This window comes from Malaclemys terrapin, chromosome 25 (assembly GCF_027887155.1).
Source record: "Malaclemys terrapin pileata isolate rMalTer1 chromosome 25, rMalTer1.hap1, whole genome shotgun sequence".
In the NCBI taxonomy this organism is placed as follows: Eukaryota; Metazoa; Chordata; order Testudines; family Emydidae; genus Malaclemys; species Malaclemys terrapin.
Window position 1 is genome coordinate 14,267,370 of NC_071529.1, and position 9,467 is coordinate 14,276,836.

Consider the following 9,467-nt stretch of genomic DNA (forward strand, 5'->3'; position numbering starts at 1 on the left):
TACCCAAAGGCAGGCACACGGGCATGCGAGAGAGACTTTCCTGCCGTGCTGCTAAAGGGGGAGCAGCCTGGTACATTCCAATACCCATAACCCAAGCGCCAATCAACGCAGCGGCCAATATCTGTATCCAGGCTCTGCGCTGACTCCTGCCAATCTTACGCCCCGCAGGGGACATATTAATGTGGGGTGTAACTCCAGAGAAGGCAACGGAGCGACAGGTCTCCAAGTGCTTTAAAGAGATTCATTAACTGAGCTGGAAAAGAGCTGTTGACCCCAGAGGGGGAAACTGAGGTACAGAGGGGAAAAAAAGACTTGCCTGAGGCCACACAGTGAGCCCTCTGCTGAACCAGTCATAGAACCCAGGCGTCCTGGCTTCCAGCCTCCCCCCCCCCCGCTCTAACCACTAGACCCCACTCTCCTCCCACAGTCAGTAGTGTAGACCAGGCCAGGGACAAAACCCAGGAGTCCTAATTCCCAGCCCATCCTCCACTGTAACCATCAGCCCATAGGACCGGCTGTTAGCCTAATTCTGAAAATTCCCCCCCCCCCCGCACTGCCCGCTTTTCCCCCCTGTTGTTACAGGATGACGCACACGTCTCTGATTTCCATCTGGAGCTCCCTCATCCTGTTACTCAAGGCTGCTTTCAGGCGATCTGTGGAGGAGCCCTGTGCCAAGCCGGCTGGCATACCCCTTCGCCTGGCACAGCGCTGAGCTGGACTCTGCTGGGCACCGCTGAGAAAAGACAACCGTCTAGTCTAGTGGGATGGTGTTTTCATCTCCGAATGCCCCCGAGACATCCCTGGGGAGGGACAATGAATGGGGGGGGGTCTCCCAAACGGTCGCCAGTCACCCAACGTGTGCAGCCAACCTACTCCGTGGCAGGAGGGCTCGGATTGCAAGCCGCTTGATGCTCACTGTTGTCGGTGGACGGACTCTCTCCAGGACTGGTGAAGTCACTCTAGCACTGAGCAGCACCTTCGGGCGGCTGGGCCCATGGGACCCGCCATACCTTGCAGACGTGATGGGTCCCTCAGGATCTGTGTCACCCGCTGGGTATTTCGGGAAGGGGGTCTCCGTGCTCAGCCAGCCCAGGAGCGTCCCCATCGCTAGCATCACCATGGGGCCTACAAATGGCCTTGGATGCCTAACGTTAGGCCCCGACATTTGGTGTTGTACAAACAGCTCGACCCGGCTGGCCCGGCGGGCTCATCCTCTGGCAAAGGCTACGTCGGGGGGAATTGACTGAGGCTGCTTTAAAAACCACAGAGACTGGTAATATCGTAACACCCGCCAAAGTATTCCATAGCCTCTGTCCTGCAGGGAATCTCCTTTGGCACCCTGGTGCCCGCGTGCCCTTGCTTGGCACAGAGCCGGCCCGGGAAATGCGTGCATTGACTCGCGTGCTATTCCTGCGCTCCACCACAGCTTCCATCGCCTGGGGGGGAATCCGGCCCAGATCTGAATCCCCCGGCTGGCAGCGAAGGAAGAACAGACCGAGGGTCTGACGCCACAACAGCTTAATTCCCATAGCAATGGCAGCCCGACAAGGAGCTTTCTGCGAAGTGGGTGAAAAGGGCAGGTGGGGGAAGTGTGGCTTCCTGCCTGGCAGGATCTCCCCGGGGGGAACGTGGAGCCCCAGCAGGTGAGAAGAGAGCGAGGCAGGTGGGACGCTGGCAAGGTGTTCAGTGGTCTGCACTAACATTGACCAGATCCTACAGCAATCCCACCGCTGGGGCTTTATCAAGGCGAGAGAAAGGGGGAGAAAAGCACAGATCTGTCCCCCTCCCCCCGCAGGGCATTTGAGGTGTCCTGGGCCCCAGCGTTCGCTCTCCTGGTCCTTCGGCAGCCAAGAACCCATCGCAGACCCAAGCCAGCGGCGTGGGGAGAGCGGGACAGCTGGGGCAGTCCAAGCAGAACCACGCCCGCCCACAGAACAAACCAAACACGTCCCTCCCCGGCTCCTCGAGGCCCATTCCTAGGAGCCAGTCTGTGATTCACAGCCAAGACCCACAAGAGCCGCCGCTGCTTCCCTCCAGGGTCTGGCTGCAGCCGAAACAACCGGAGCTTCCACATGGAGGTGACGCGTCCTGGGGGCGGAGGGCTGATACCACCCGCGCCCCTCAGCCCGCGCCCGCTGCATGTGGCAGAACTTCAGGGGCCGAGGAAGTAGAGGAGAGAGCTGGCCGTGGGGCCCAGGCACTGCACTAGGGAGAGGGACGCAAAGGTGGGGAGACCAGGCAGGGGACTGAACAATAGCTTTTGCCTCCTGCATGTGGTCCCCGGGCAGGCCCCACCCGTGGCTAGGGGCGGTCGTTCTCCTTTAGGGGAGGGGTGTGCCGAGCCCTAGCCTAGCACAGCAATGCTGCCGCCTTCTCCTGTTATAAATCCAGGGACATGGCTGTGGCCCTGAAGATGGCTTGCTCCTCACGTCCATTCCCCACCCACTCCCCCGTCCGCGGGGACTCTAGTATGTTGGCCGTCTCCCCCCCCCCCCCACATGCTTCATTTCTATGTTCACAGGGGTGGGAGAAGACACCCCAAGGCAGGCAGCAGGGAAAGCCCTGTGCAGCTCCGAACCCAGCCCCTTGCCCTGTCTGCCACCGCTCCGGTCCTGCCGTGCCCGACCCCCACTGGAGTCGAACGCGCTGGAGCGCAGGGATGGGGGGAAGTTTGTTCCATGGCTCATTGCCCCAGGCGGTCGCTCCAAGAGACCTGCAATTAAATCAGGCCAAGCTCGTAAATTAAAGTGAGTCTGAGCCCAGGCAGATATTTCACAATAATATCACGGAAGCTACCGGGACTGGAGCGAAGGGGGGGTGAGGGCGGGTCAGGAGCGAGCTGTCTGCGAGACGCGGGGGATGGGAACAGCAGCTGGGCACGGGGAGCTGTGCGGGGACCCTGAGGGGGTGGCGGGAGCATGGGACTGGGGCAGCAGGGCAGGGCAGGGTGCACACGTAACAGGACTAGCCGGGGTCCTTGCCAGGGGAGCGTGGTGGAGGCAGAGCTCGGGGGGGCGGGGAGCCCAGGGCTGGAATATTGGGGGTGGGGGGCTGTAGGACAGGACTGAGGTGCATCAGTGGGGGAGGGGGGGTCGCAGCCTTCTCAAGCCCAGCTTTCTAGTAGTGCGGAGTGCTCCCTCCCTTGGCCTTAGCCCTTAGGCCAGGGCCTGTGGGGGCGGGGGGGGGGGGAGCCGGAGTGCCGCCCCTTGGAAAGTGCCACCCCAAGCACATGCTTGGAGCGCTGGTGCCTAGAGCCGGCCCTGAATACAGGGGTTACTTCTGAGCTGCACTGGGGTCAGAATCCAACCCTAGCAGCAGAATTGCACCAGGGACGAATTTGGCTCCTCAGAAAGCTTAGCCAAATGGAAAAGGACAAAACCAGTGGGGGGGGGGGGGGGGAATCTGGGATATTTTTGTAAGCTTCTAAAAGGTTTTAATAAACAATAAAAAACAAACCGAAAAGGGCAATAAAAGCGAGCGTATGAACGAGAAACGCAGCCCTCGCGAGCAGAGCCGTGTAACCAGATACGCTAGCGCCGCAATCTCCCGTCTCAGGGCATTTCATGGCTGGTTGCAGAGCGATAATGGATTGGGACCTCCACGCTACTTCCCTTTACCAGCCGTTCCAGCTCGAAATCCATTGGAAGCTGGTTTCCTTTCATTGAAAACCTCGTTTCAAGCCATTAAAGGGGGAAAAGAAACCATTCCAGCCCGAGAACCCTTGGACTTGCGTTACGAATCAAACGCTGACGAGGCTTTGTCATCGTTTTAAAATTAAACTCCAAGCATGAAGGAGCCCCCGCTTGAGTGAGCCTTTGGCACAGAGTCCCCCGTCTCGCTTTCCATCGGATGTGAACTAAATCTCCCTTGGCACTGCTGCTCCACTCCCTTCCCCTCGGCTTTTGCAGAAACATCCTTAGCCAGTGCAACTCGTGGGGTGCGCGTGTGTGTGCGTGTCTCCGTGTGCATGCGTGTGCGCTGAAGGGCAGCCATGCGTGTGTATGTGGTGCATGTGTGAGTCCATGTCTGTGCATGCGTGTGCACTGAAGGGCAGCCATGCGCGTGTACGTGGTGCATGTGTGAGTCCATGTCTGTGCATGCGTGTGCGCCCACATTTCAAAGCAGAACGGTTAAAGGTTTGCTGCTGGGCCCATCGTTATTGGTTAGGGTGAGAGAAGCCACCTCCCGGTTTGGGGTCATGCTCGGTCCCTTCCCCAGAAGGCCTGGCCTTGCTAGCTCACCATTAGCATCCAACCTGCTCAGGCTGCTGATGATAATTACCCACCGCCCCGTGCAGTGCAGCCTGCAGGCCCCTTCCATGACTCTTGGCTCCAGGCCGGGATTTAGAGAGCCCCCAGTGGCGACACTGGGCAACACAAGCTGGGAACCAGAGCTTGCAAGAGAACCACAGGGTCAGTCTGTGTCCCGCAGCCTCAATAGCGAATCCCCTTCACACAGGCGTTACGGCCAAGCCCGGTCTCTCGTGCAGCGCGAGGCTCTCTAGCCTGCACTGCTGGCACGTGCCGCTGCGTCCTGCAGCCTGGCACCAGTGCAAACAGCAGCTGGGTTTGCTGGTGCAGGTCGCTGCCAATGGGCCCTCCAGCTTCGGTTCTGGTCCCTCCGTGCAGGCAGCGTTGCTGGCTGGTTGGTTTGCCAGCCTGCGGTTCCTGGCGTGCTAGTGCCCCGCAGCTCATCTGTATTGTGGGGTTGACCGTTTCCGGCGTCACTGAAGACCGGCAGCCTCCCCGGCAGCAAGACACCAGCACCGCTAGCCGGGATGGCGCTACTCCCCCGTTTCCAGAAGCGGGGCCTGTGGCTACACGTGGATTTCTCTCTTGGACACCTCGCAGTGCCGCCTGGAAAAACATGACCCATGGGAGAGGCGGGGCAGGGCGGCTCCAGGGGCCCCTTTGCAGGAAGGGAGAGCAAATCAGCGGGACCTGCTCAGGTGCCCGCTGGGCCATTTTCACAGGCAAATACGTGTGTGCCTCGCTAGCTGTCCGTCACACACCTCCCGCCCTTCCGCGAGCAAGGCAACAGGAAAGGCTGCTTGGATCTAGCCCATGAGCGCTGGGCTGTGCGTGTGGGGAGCAGAGGGGCAGTCCCACCCCAGGCTGGCACGTGGTTAGGCTGGTTCAGGAGGGTCTCACGGCTCTCTCATCTCAAACAGCTCTGTCAGGCAGGAAGCAGGGAATGGGGGCCAGGGAATCTAGGCTCTAAATTCCCGGCCAAGCAGAACCGATTCCAGATGTCAGCAGTTTGCTCTGTCCAGGAAGGAGTCAGGGAGTTCAGCCCTTAGAGCCCGAGCGAGACCAACGTCTGCAAGGCCTGCACAGGCTTCAACCGGACAAAGCAGGGAGCGCCCGATGGGGGAGACATTCCCTCAGGGGCGGGAAGTGCCTTGTCCCAGATCACAGAGGGAATAAGTGTCAGAGACAGGATGAGAACCCAGGAGTTCCTGGAGCCCAGCCCTGTGCTCGGACCATGGGAGAAGCAGCCCTACATTCAGCACCACCACGCCCCGGGGCACCTGGTGCCGGCAGCCGGGAGGTTTAACATTTCACCCTGGGACAGTATCTGATTTGTGGCCTATCCTGCTTCGCACGAGACAGCCCCTGGAGACAGAACACTTTGGGCCGCACGTTTGCAGGCGATTCCTATTCCCTGTGTACGTGCCTGGGCTTCAGATGCCAGCAGGGGGAACCGCCCTGGTGGGAACAATTCTGCCTTTCTGGTTGAGTCAGCTCCCGGGGGAGAGGGCCTTGCGGCAGCTTGTCCCTCCAGTAGGGATTTTGAGGTCTCTAAGCTGCTGTGGGGCATCGGATGCAAATGGAAACAAGATCCACCCCCCCCGCCCGCCTCCCAGATGACGCAACCCCCCCTTCCAGCAATGCAACAAGGCCACCGCTGGGAAACCATCCCAGCAAGATTCCCCCAGTGAGCGGCCGCTCCTGGGAGGTCTCCGCTCTGTTCCACATTCCACCAAAAGCTTGGGGGTTATTTTGTGCAATGGAGGATTTCACAGCATCACCAGTGTGAAGCGCGTGCGTGTGTGTGTGCGTGCGTTGGGAGGGTGCCCAGCTGCTGTGCCACCCCCTGCGCCTGGTTACCTCCGCCTCGCTGAGCTGGTAGAACATTGTCCTGTCTGAGCATTTGTCTCCTAAGGAAAGCTGAGGGCGTCACCGCTTGGCAGCTCACTGAATGGCTCCTCTCCCAGTGCCTGTTGACCTCTGCTCCCTGAACGTAGCCCATTCTTCACGGAACCCAGTTACACTTTTGGCCTCCACAACATCCCCTAGCAGTGAGTTCCACAGGTTGACTGTGCGGCATGTGAAGAAGTCCTTCCTTATGTTTGTTTTAAACCTGCTGCCTATGAATTTTATTGGGTGACCCCTGATTCTTCTGTTATGTGGAGGGGTAAATAACATTTCCCTGTTCACTTTCTCCACACCAGTCATGGCTTTATAAACCTCTATGATATCCCCCCTTCAGTCGTCTCTTTTCCAAGCTGAACAGCCCCGGTCTTTTTAATCCCTCCCCCTAAGGAAGCCGTTCCAGACCCCTCGTCATTTTTGTTGCCCTTCTCTGTACTTTTTCCAATTCTAATCTCTCTTTTTTTGAAATGGGGCAACTAGAATTGCACGCTATATTCAAGATGTGGGTGTACCATGAATTTCTACAGAGGCAATATGATATTATCGATCCCTCTCCTAAGGATCCCCAACATTGTTCGCTTCTTTGGCTGCCGCTGCACATTGAGCGGATGTTCTCAGAGAGCTATGCACAATGACTCCAAGATCTCGTTCTTGAGTAGGAACAGTTAATTGAGACCCCATCGTTTGGGATGCAGAGCTGGGACGATGTTTTCCAATGTGCATCGCTTCTCACTTATCAACACTGGATTTCACCTGCCATTTCATGGCCCAGGCCCCCAGTGTTGTGAGATCCCTGGGTAAGCTCACAGCGGGGAGTACGGGATTTCAGCTGACCCCTAGCTGTGGCGCAATAAGGCTGGTCCCTAATAGGGTCTACCAGTCTCCCCTGTTGCAGACGGGCTCTTTCCCTACTCACTGTCCTCAAGAAGCAGGAAGTACCATGGGCATTTCCACTGGAGCCTTGTGTGGGGATTTCAGAAGGGATCCTTCCCCTGGAGAGAATGAGTTGAGCTGATGGGGCGTCTTGTTGGCCACCTACCAACTTGCCTGGAGCTTGGCTGCTCAGCACAGCCCTCCTTCAGATGTCTCCAGAGAGGTGGCATCCTGGGCATCGACCTTCCTAGCTCCCCGGAGATAGGCAGAGAGACCCACCTGCTCTGCAGAGACGGGCACGAGCCAGACACGCCCTGGACACTCCCAGATGTGGCTCCTGCTGCAGATCGTGAGCCCATGGCGCCTGCAGATCTGCTAGGCCTTGGGCTGTTCTTAATGGTATCGTGGTGCCAGTCCTGGACCAGGCCCCCATGGCATGAGGTGCTGTTCAGATGGTCCTATCTCATAGAGCTGGAAGGGACCCTGAAGGGTCATTGAGTCCAGCCCCCTGCCTTCACTAGCAGGACCAAGTACTGATTTTGCCCCAGAACCCTAAGTGGCCCCCTTAAGGATTGAACTCACAACCCTGGGTTCAGCAGGCCAATGCTCAAACCACTGAGCTATCCCTCCCCCTCTGCCCCAGAGAGCTGCCAAGAGACAGCAGGTGGCTGCAGACAGATGGGAGAGCGTGAGATGGGTAGTGGTCAAAGCGCATCGCCTGCCTCCCTGCTGTCAAGCTATTGGTGGGCACTGTGGCCTAGGAGAGTGGCTGGTCTGGTTCCCGGCTAGCAGAGGACAGTGGTGCCGGGACTTGCCTCACTTCCTTTCCTTGGCCCACTCCTGAGGCAACGAGGATGAAGCTACAGCAGCCCTTGAGCATCAGCCCCAGAAACACCCGCATGAGACTAACGGCCTCTGCCCAAGGCCGGGGGAGGCCACGACCCGGGTGCAAACGTCGGCAGGGGTGTAACGGCCGAAGGAGCAGAGGGCGTCTAGTAGGGGAAGGAAGGAGCTATGCCCCGGACCTGGGTGGGGGAAGCTGTAAGCGCAGCCCGTGCCAGGCGGCTGGTCGTTGGCTTTGGGGAAGGGGTGCTGAGCGCGGGCGAGGGGCAGCTGGTTCACACACCAGGGAAGGGAGATTTGCAGCCGTTGGGCCTTCAGCACCATCTGCAGAGAGGTGTCCCGCTGGGGCCGGCTCAGCCTGGGGAGGAGATTCCCAGCATGGCTCTCACCAGCTCGGCCCGGGGGGGGGCCTATCAGAGGTGCCCCCCAGTGACACCAGTTCAGTGCAACGCCTGCCCACTCAGGAACGCTCCCTAGTGACTCATGTGTTAAGCGGCTTCGCACTGCGAGCCCCTGCGGGGGTAACGCACGGGGGGGTCTCCATCCAGCCCCCAACGAGAACCTTCCGCTGCAGCTCCCAGGGGCTGGTTGCTCCCGGCTCCTTCTTGTTAATGTCACTCAGTGGAGAAGTCTCTGTCTACACTGACAGCGCTGCCCCAGAGTAGCCGCACTACTCTAGTGCTTAGCGAAGGTGCAGCCTACGCCGACAGGCGAGCGTCTCCCATGGGTGCAGGGACTCTGCCTCCCCGAGCCCAGGGCTACGCTACACCCGTGTGTCCGTGTAACTACGTGTGGAAAATCCCCCCCCCCCGAGAGACGCCGTTGTGATGACCCAGACAGTGCTACGGCGACATGGGGAGACAGCAACCGCCCCTCTACAGCTCTCCCATTGACACAGCACCCTCGACAGTGGGTACAACCACGTCACTCAGGGTTTGGATTTTCCACACCCCTGAGCGACATCATTATCCCGTCAGATGTTTGTAACGTAGCCGGGGCTGGGACTTTTCGGAGCATTGAGGGGCATGGAGTGTTTGCCCTTTAAAAGGCCAGTCACTAGGTGAACTCCAGAGCAGAGCGCTAGTGATGACATGAGGCATTCGCTAGGGCTGCTGCAGGGAGCTGTGGTCATAAAACCACAAACCAGGAAAATCAAGGATCAGGCCTTGGTACAAAATGGCTGGAACGAAAGCAAAGAACCTCCACCAAGAGCTGAGCTTCCAAGAAGCCTGGGGCAAGTTATGGAAACCAGGAGGCGCTGGGAGACTTGCTGGCTGCTTTCTTCCTGAATCCAGGTGGTTTGGGCTGAGTTTCCCTTGGAGCGTTTGGATTGGTCTGACCTGAAACTTCAGCTGGATTTCCTGAGCAGAGGGACACAAACATTCCAAATGCAAAAATGTCAAGGATTTGGCTTGACAATTGGCCGTTTTCCCTGCTCCAAAATGGTTTGGGTTTGAAAAGTAAAAGCAAACACCGCCACCACCACCGAGGAGTTTTGCAAACTTGGCCTAGTTTTCAGCAGCTTGGACTGAAAAGTGGAGGGTGAGGGAGGGGGTGGGAATCCGATTTTCTTGGGGAATGTTTGCATATTTTATT